The sequence below is a fragment of the Conger conger genome, chromosome 10 (genome assembly GCF_963514075.1).
Source record: "Conger conger chromosome 10, fConCon1.1, whole genome shotgun sequence".
NCBI lineage: Eukaryota > Metazoa > Chordata > Actinopteri > Anguilliformes > Congridae > Conger > Conger conger.
This window is the reverse complement of record NC_083769.1, coordinates 35,477,163-35,486,908: the sequence shown is the minus strand read 5'-3', so window position 1 is coordinate 35,486,908 and position 9,746 is coordinate 35,477,163.

Genomic DNA, 9,746 nt, shown 5'->3' with positions numbered 1-9,746 from the left:
AAAAGAACACTGTACATTCAAGCCGAATGGGCTCGTTGGAGAAGTAGAGTTAACCTTGGAATTGCTTTTCCTCGTTGGCGATTGCTGAAGTTCACCATGGTGTTGGTGTACTTTCTGTTTGACCTCTAAATAACGCTACTTCTAGTTATCCAGCTAGCTACGTTACCCAAGCTTTTGTATTGAATGCTGTTCGCCCATCAAGATGTATTCCCCTTATGGGTACTACTGTCACTGTCTTCAGTTGTAGCTCAGTAATTCACCTGCATTTATTTACGTATCAGGGGGAAATGATTTTCTCTGCATGATTTGTATGATTCCACCTTTACAACGCAGTTCTATATGTTCACAATAGCTAAATATTGAACAATCTAAAACGAAAAATGAAATTGCTGCAACTGCACTAGGGAGTGACAGTAATGATGTTCCCACACTCTAAAAGTGTTATCTGAAAGTGTTGCTGAAAATGTTATTATATCTCTGATCACCTTTTTGCTTGACATTTTGCTTGGAGGGCTCGAGCGTGTTTCTTATCCTCAGCTGAGGTGTAGGTGGGGGAGGTGGAGACTTATTTAATTGTAAACACAGGGCCACAGCAAGGGCCAAAATCCTGCATAGTATTTAACAAAGTCTTTTCGTTCTTTTTTTTTTTTAGCCAAACTCACTGTGAATCAGTAATAATGTAATAGAGATAAGAACACCATGTCTTAACTTTTCACGTGGAAGCTAAAGTATCTCCCCAGTATCTCACTTGCATTGGTACAGTAGCTACAGATGGAACAATGGGAATGGTAATGGGTTGATACCTTCTGCTATACTTCCTGCTGTAGAAACCACAAGGGTCCTGGAAAGCCACATATATTACATGTATATCTCTTTTTTAGTTTTATAATGAAAAATATCTGTTTTAGTTTTACCTTGTAAAATGTTACTGTTATATGATGTTTTCTTTTGGGGTTTTCCCTGAGCAAGACATTGCCTATAGCAGTGATAGCAGTTCAACACCCACGCAAGGGGCCCTCATCTTGCCCCTGTGCTTCTGGGCTTTTGCTAAACGGATCAATTATGTTCTTTCAGGGAAGACATGGCATTGCAGGTGTCTCTCTCTTCTGGAACATTCCAGATGCATTCTCCACTACAAGGGGACCCGTCAGTCTTAGAGCCAAGCGGGCCCACCATTGTCATTCCTGAAAGCTCTGGCCTTCTCTGTGAATGGGCCCCGGCAACAGGGATGGATGGTAATGAGGTCACATATCTGGCTGATGAGACCATTGTTCTTGCCCAGATAAGAAGAGTGAAAACACTGTGCTCATCCCTCATGTCCATTATTACGTAGACCATCTTCTCTTACAGCTCAGAAACATGTATTCCCCCATTACAATGTCAAATCATTGTTAAAAGATCAAGAATGACAGGCTTTTAACCCATCTGAAGGCACAAAATGACAACATACAACCTAGATTAAGTTATATGGTCATTTTTTAGAAAATACTTAAAGGTCAAATATGAAAGGATGAATGCACAAGGTTTCTAGTACACCATATTTTTTAGTACTAACAAAATGAACAGACTAATGAAGATGTATCACTTCTGTGGTGACAGGTTCACATACATAATCAGGGATAGAACAATATTTACAAAGTCATCAAGTTGTAAAAAAATATACTGCCTGTTACTGAACGAAATAAATTCAAAATAAAAAGGGTATATTTCATCCAGTTTATCGCTTTAATGATATCAGAGACCTCAACTTCTACCTCAACATATTTAATATTCTTGCCACCAGTAATCTCTTTTTAATCACAGTGCACTACAGAAATTATTAGTTGGGTCTCAAACCATCACTTAAAAAAAAGAAAAAAAAAAGAACATCCGTTAATGCTTAACAATACTGCCTTCTTTTTCATATTATCTTCAGCTTACTGCTTGTTTTGACCTGAGAATTGTTCATGAGAATGGGATAGATTAGTGCTCATATAACGAGTATTCTGATCCTTCCAGGAAACGTATGTCCCTGAATGTGTTTTCCCTGATGTTGTTTCGTAATGTTTAAAGGAAGGTCATAAATAATCGACAGGAAGGATCCGGTGATCCCTCCTGAATACTTACAGTTGTGTAAAGAAATTACATCCAATCTTGGGCAAAGTGTATATTGGCCATCTGCTTATTTACATATGTCCACAAGGCGAAATCAATGGAGAAGTTGTTATGTTTTACGTTGCTTATACATGCACAGATTGTCCACATTTGGAGCCCCTTTGCTCCAGTGAATGAATGGCAGTGATTTGGAGGAAGTGGAGACAATCCCTTGAAGACAGCCAATTTGATTACAGGAGCTTGTGTTCGCATCCCGGATTGATCCACTGTAGCGTTTCATGAATATATGCCCAAAGAAGAGCTACAAGTTATTGGTGTGGAGAGAACAGAGAGCCAAGAACAGGACAGATGGGACTGCATCTGGCAGCTGCTTTACCACAATCAAACAATTAGTGCAGATTCAAGCCATTGTGCCTGCTTAACAGTACTCTCAGAGTAGTCTTTAGCTGGTTTCATGTAAAACTACGTTCACGCAGAGCAGATAGCCCCTGATTCAATTATTTGTCCTCAACTTTGACTAAGAAAGAAATTAGTGTTACTTTTTATTAAAGGGGAAGCACCATACTTTCCATATAATCCAATACACTGACACATTGAAGAAATTGCCCTATTTTATGATTCCCAAAAATAATTGCATTGACATAAAGGCAGGATATGAGCCCTAAGAGGTTGCTTACTCTTTTCACTCCCCATGTCATAGGCCTTGGAAGTGTGACATAGCCCAGAGCAAAACATTTGACCATATATGGATTTCTGGATCAAAGCACAACTTCTTTATAGAAACAAATGGGGAGTGGGAGTCATAACTGTCAAATAACTGTCTTTGTCACAGTGTGTGGATTTAAGCTGGTGTTTAATACTTGGACGTTTCTATCTGGACACGCTTCCCTCTTAAGTGACACTGGGTCCTGGGTCTAGTAAACAGTGCCTAGCACACTAATTCACAACTAACCTTTTGCTAATCAGGTCACATGTTTTTATAACTTAGCAATTCACCAACATGTGTGATATATATTTTTCAACCTTGAATTTGCATTGAAACAAAGGTCATTTTACATTATATTTCATTTATCCATCTGCCATGTGCCCAGCAGACAGATAGATTGTTATTGTCAATTCAGTTCTGAATGTAGCTGTAGTTCTAGCCATTGATATAACTAAAACAGTTAGCATGCAGCCTGTACAACTTAAGGGATAAACCTTCAAGCTAAAAAGCACATTTACAAGTTTGAGTAGTTCTTTAAGTTGGGCTCTGGATGTTGGCTGTAGTAAGAATTACGCTGACTCCAATCCATGTAGGCTACCTCTGGCTCATCCGAGTCATTGACCATTTCCTTTGGTTCGTAATCAAATATTTCAGTGCTGCCCATTTTTGTCATATTTTCAGTCTAAAGGTATCAGAGCTGCCTGTGTTCCCCCTGTGACGCAAGCATCAAAGAAGTAATTTTCCATAGGTTTCCATTAGCAGTGATCAATTTGTCAATTTTTAAGCAATACTAACCACAATTTCAGCTTAATTTAATGAAAAACGCATATTCTAAAAATTATTGGTCTATATTTGGGGGATGTCATTATATGGTGCTTACCCTTTTTAAAAAAGCAGTTTTTGAATTTATTAGATTTTTACAAGGCTCTATTTGTGAGGAAAATGGAAAGTTTGAGACAAATATTGATTAAATCCAGCCTAATTTGCAAAAAACTGCTTTAAACGCCAGGTAATGTTTTTTTAAGTATTGTTTTAAGTAGTTTAAAAGTATTGTTGGCCTACTGAAAATGTAATAATGATATAAAACTTTCAATTTTCTTGATCATGTGCTCTAATGATGATGAATCCGCTTATCTGAAATCACGTTTGTCCTTCAAGTAAGTATATAGCAGTGTTTTTACCATCATGAATGAACCAACATTAACATCACGTCGCTCATTTTGGACATGTAGTTTACACATGCATGGAGAATAGCATGCGTCTTCAGACAGTCCACAGAAATCATGCATCTCTATGGAAACTTTTTACCATTACACTCCTTTCTCTTTAATTTGCATCTGTGAAGACTGCCCAGGTTTGTGTTTGTGGTGACAGTCACCTGTCATTGTCACTTCACTCACAGAGACTGAGGTTCCCCCCCAGAGCCTGCTGGCCCCCGGCCTCTGCTTATCGCAACGCACTGATTAAAAAATAGAAATCAATTTCAAATGTAATTTCAGGTCGTGTCTGGGAAAGCCATTGCCCTGACTGTTGAGAGGCTCTCAGTACCGCGTGAGATAATGGCTTTCTGATCAGCTCCAGTGTTTTCAATGGAAAGTATATTAAAGCTCAATAAGTGTGCGGCGTACATCATCTGCCATTGTGATTGACACGCTTTCCCATATCAAATGTACAATGGCTTCAAAACTAGGGCCATTGGAGTGGCACACTCTTTGAGTGATTAAATGCTGGAGTTTTGGTATTTTGCTAAAATGACAGTTACCCTTTTAACTGTCTGGGACTGAATGGCGTTTTCTCAACTGCTAAACCAATTTCATCGTGACAGAGAATACATTTTCAGTAGTTGATTGTAGTTCTGAAGCATCGTTATTTTCAGTAGCTGGAGGTCAGATGACAGTTTCATGAAAAGGAGAAAAAAAACAGCTCCAACAAAGCTGCGATTTCCCTTCCCCCAAAACAATGTCTGAAAATACAGAAACTCTGTAGATGTGCTAGAATTTTTTATTTTTTTTCCCAAGTCATACTAAAATAATAGAGCTTTTATACACAGTGTCACAGACAATACTTACTCACAATATTACCTAAAAAAAACATTCACAGCCAAGACGCACTATGTAAAACAATATCAAGTTATTTTGGCAGGTAGTTTATGCTGCACTCTGCGGTAGGCTGACTGGACTCCGGAGGACGAGGAGCATCATCCCCCACAGTATGGGCCCCTATTCTCTCTGAGTTCCTCCAAGCACAGGCTAATTACTCCTTTCCAACGCCTGAGCAATGCATAGCGGAGGGGGGCAATTATTGCAATTATCATTTCAGCAATGCGTGGAGGCGATACTCTGCCTCTTCTGTTATTGTGGCGCTGACAGGAATTCAACATGGTGACTCAAAAGCAAGGCACCTCCCCTCGCATCGAGAATGTCACTGCCATGGGACTGAAGTTGAGAGTCTCACGGCCACACCCATTCATCAGGGGATAGATTTTAAATGATCGGTTTCACAACTGATATATACAGTATGCTCCATAATGTTTGGGACAAAGTACTTTAGAATTTTACATTTGTAAGCCAACAGTGCACGTCAGAGGTAGAAAGTGCAGGGGTCCGAAAGTAAAAGTCCTGCCATGTGTGTCTTCCACCCCTGAATTCAGCCAGCTGATTTCACAAATTAACTAGTCTCTAACTACCGTGCTGCTGCCCGATATGCAGTAGATACAAAAATAATAGTTTCTCCTGACACATTTTCCTGTTGAACTCAGAAAGATCAGGAGAAACTATTCCCCCTATGTCAGGAGACCACCATCTTTGGCTTTGCAGATTTTTATGATTAATAAGGTGTATTGCCTCCATAGTGGTAAAAGAGAGCTTTCTTTGTGTTTTCTGTCATGGTTTTGCACTTCCTGACAGAGAACTGGGGATTGTTTCAGATGTCTGCAACAGGGAAACAAAGAAGAAGCTAAAATTATGTAAGGGCAGAGATTCTTTGTTTGCCACGTACTGAGCAGTTTCTTTGCTGTGGAAAAAAACTTGTCATTTAAGATACAGTCACTCAACGTTGGATGAGGTACTGTTGGGGTGAATATCAAATAGCAGTTATATGTAAATTATGAATACCCATTAACTCCTACACTGAGAGCACTGTCACAACTCAGTTCACTGATGTATGTGAAACATCAGGTACCGTGGACGTCTGACAGCTCCGTTGGGAAGTGCCAATCAGCTGCTCCACAGGTTTCCCTGGAAGACCGGGTGCGGGAGCCGGAGAGAAGGGGGAATGAGTCTCACAAGCCATCAGCAGAAAGACACAGAGCACACCAGGATGCGGAGTTGGTAATAGAATGTGCGTTTTCATTTGCCGGAGTGCAGTTGTTTATGGTGTAATGGAAGCAAAGTAATGAAAACATAAAATATATATTACTGCGTAGAATCTTGAGTAAATCTAGATCTTGGAATTCCCTTGGGGCTTTGCAGCACTCCTGTGAATGGACCCCTCTGCATTCCCCAGCATTCCCCAGTTCACCACACCCTCTGCCTGAATGAAGAGACTCAGACCCATGGCAGCACACTGACAGCTCGTGACTCATTCCCACCACCCATAACCTCGACTGCGCACATACAGCATCTTCGTCAATAGAAAACATCAAGAGTTTCTATTTCTATTATGATGTTCAGAAGATCACAGTTATTTCCTCTATTTGAGTATTCATAAATAATGTGAAAAGCAGAGGGCACATTTTAATTATTGTCTTGCCCTGGCCTGCTTCCGCATTATATTTGTGATATAAATAACATTAAGTCTGAAAATTGTTTGCTTATACTGGAAGTTACTCCGGATGAGAGTGTTAAACGAATGTAAATCAATGCATGTATTGTAGACAAAAATTTTTTTTAGTATAAGTTTCATTTTTATGGTTGATATTCCATTCCAAGTGATTTTTCAGGCTCAGATTTATGAAATTAAGACTTACTAAGGCTTACTGGGACACCTGCGAAGGTAGAATTTCATAAGAGCTTCCTTGCAATGCTATATCATTAATACAGTATATGCCAATGTTAATAACGGCTGAATTTGTACAAACCATGTGCAGCTGCTACATCTTAGCTTCCTGTTAATTAGCTTACTAACATTAGAGGTCAACTAACGCTGAAGTATTTTGAAGGTATTATTGGTAAATTGTGGGTTGACAATGCAAGAACTGGCTCATAAGGCACCTTGCTAAGACAACGTGTATCATTTAGGTCTGCTCTGTGGTCAACAACTTCCCTAAGTATTTGGCTGGCCTTTACAGTGACAGGTGAAGGATGACCTCTGTGTTGCTGAGTCTAAATCTCTTTCAGGTTCCCTTACTCAACACCAGGCTGCCAGATCTGGTTGGCTTAAACTCCATAGCTGCCTGGCTGATGAGCCACACAAGGCCTTCCAGCATTCATCCATTATGTGGACCTAACCCACAGTGGCAGTAATGATTAAATCATCTATGAGGGCTTTGTCAGTTTCCAGATGCCACAGCAAAACTGCTCCTCAATTAGATTTCTTGGCAGAAGCAGTTTTTAATCGATGCTGAGGAAAGATTAACTGCAATGGTGCATCCCATGTTGATGCCATTCTACAAGAACTGCCAAGGAATGATGAAAGTGCTGGTAAAGAGCATTTTTAAATCATCAAAATGTCACGGAAGAAGAACAGGGGAGGGTGGTATTCTTCAAATGAGTAAACTGATGTTATTCACTGATCTTTTTTGCCAGAATGATGATCGTATGGAGGGTATCACCCAGGCAATCAGCAATATTGCAGTCGCTTTAATGAGACAAATACACTTACTTCTGATTAGATCATTTTATCATTAAATTATTAGTTTTGATATTATGTATTACTACAATAACTACAATGATTTTGGCACTTCTTTGTTACTGCTTGCTAAATTAAACAATGCAATATCCTCAATGTTTAAAGCCACTAAATCCTGTCCTGTATTAGCATATGCAATTATTATTTTTAATATTGTTTTTTGGTTGCATTTTGTTTTAACTTCTATAATTAAAGTTATGATTATCTACAGAATATTGGATTTTATATGTACATACATTATAAGAAAAAAATTATTTTTCCATATCCATATCTGACAATTTAGGGGGGAAATCTGAATAAAGTGCCTGGCTCACCCCTGCGTATAAGACGTTCATTGTCTCCTACATGTTATAGAAGCCCTTTGTCAATCTGGATTGGATATCTATTCCGAGTGATGTTTACTTGCTATACATTGGTGATCTTTGCTTCCTTCTTTCTTCAAAGTAGTCATGGGCTACCTGGTAACGATCGATTTACTTTCCCTTCCGTAGAGCGTCTTTTTGACAGTCTACTGTTAAAAAAGCAATACAAATAAAATTGAATTTAATTGAATTGAATAGAATGGGCTACATACTGTAAGTATAGTATGCATATATTTATCATTATCACTGAAAATCACATTTTGAATGAGCTTGTTTGGTACTACTTCAGTGTAAGTATTTTTGGAGCGCCCAAACGGTACGGTTTTATAACAGTGCCGCTTAGTCGCTGCCTGCCACTCCTCACATTTTGTTTTCTCTCTGTAGTCACGACAGGCCTCTGTTTGCTCGGGTAAAAAAAAAAAAAGAGCGGAAGAAGAGAAAAGAGAGTGGAGGACATGAAAAAGCTAAAGATAGTGTGAGAGAGAGGAAAAGAGTGAAAGCACAGGACAGCGCATCAGCTGTGAGCCGCGGTCCCCTGCTGCGGATGGGCCGGGCTGCCCCTTCGCTTGCGTCTAATTCACCTCTGTGCGCGCTGGGAGGATCTGGGCTGGAGAGCGCTCGGCGGCTCTGGAGTTTAGCTGACGCGGGGAACAGGCAGTGGAGTAAGTGTGCGTTTAGGGGGTGGTGGAGGGGGACATGGTAATAAGTATGAGAGAGGCGAAGGCACACAAAGCCGCACAGGCAAGCGGGAACACATAATGGAAATCCAGAGCGCTGCCTAACAGCATAATAAGCAACGCGAGAGTGAGGTCACACCTCCTTCCTCTCCATCTCTCAGAGTGCCCTGAGAAAAACAAGAGAGGACAGTAATGAGAGAGAAATAACTTTCCACTAAGTAGCAAGCTGTCTGCCAAAGTGAAATAACGAGCAAAATAATGAATAAAATCAGTCAGCAAAGACGTGCAGAATCTGGTCATAACGCAATACAGCGCACCCCTCTACCCTGCCCTGCACGCATGCACGCAATAATTACATTCTAACAATACAATTTGATTCAAAGTCTTGTTAACGGAGTATTTCCGAATGGTTTGTACTGATGGGCCACGACGGTTGATTTGGGATTAGTTCCTCTGTTATTGGTTTAGTAGGTCAGGTGTACACCAATGAAAATTACACCAATGACTTGACATTCATGTACTATAAATGTAAGTTCATAGTTCCTAGATTCACCTACGTTACTACGTAGGACCAATCATATGGGAAAACATGCTTTTAAAGCACACTAGAGTGTGGATACGTTTAAAAAATGCTAAATTCAATCATAATTGGCATTGCTAGAACACAGCTCTACATGCCAGATATGATGTTGCCTGGTTTTTTTCCGACCACTTCTTGGTCACTGTAAAAGAAGAATTAGGTTTAATTAAAGGGGCAGCCTTTTCCTTGACATTTATTTTTCAATATGTAACAATGAATTGAAACTAAGAATGTATGACCAATTATTCGACTAGCATATTTTACATTTCTGAAGATCTAATGAGAATGGTTTCTGTGGGCCTATAGTGGACCTAAGTGTCAGGTTCTCACATAGGGTAGAGCACCATTGGGGCGATCAGGGCTAGCCCTTATTTCTGAAGGAACTGACAGCGGTGTGCATTAGGGGTGGTATCTAGGCATCTATGTATCTATGGACAGAGTCTCTAAAAAATATCCACTCTGCAATAAAGGACCAAAAT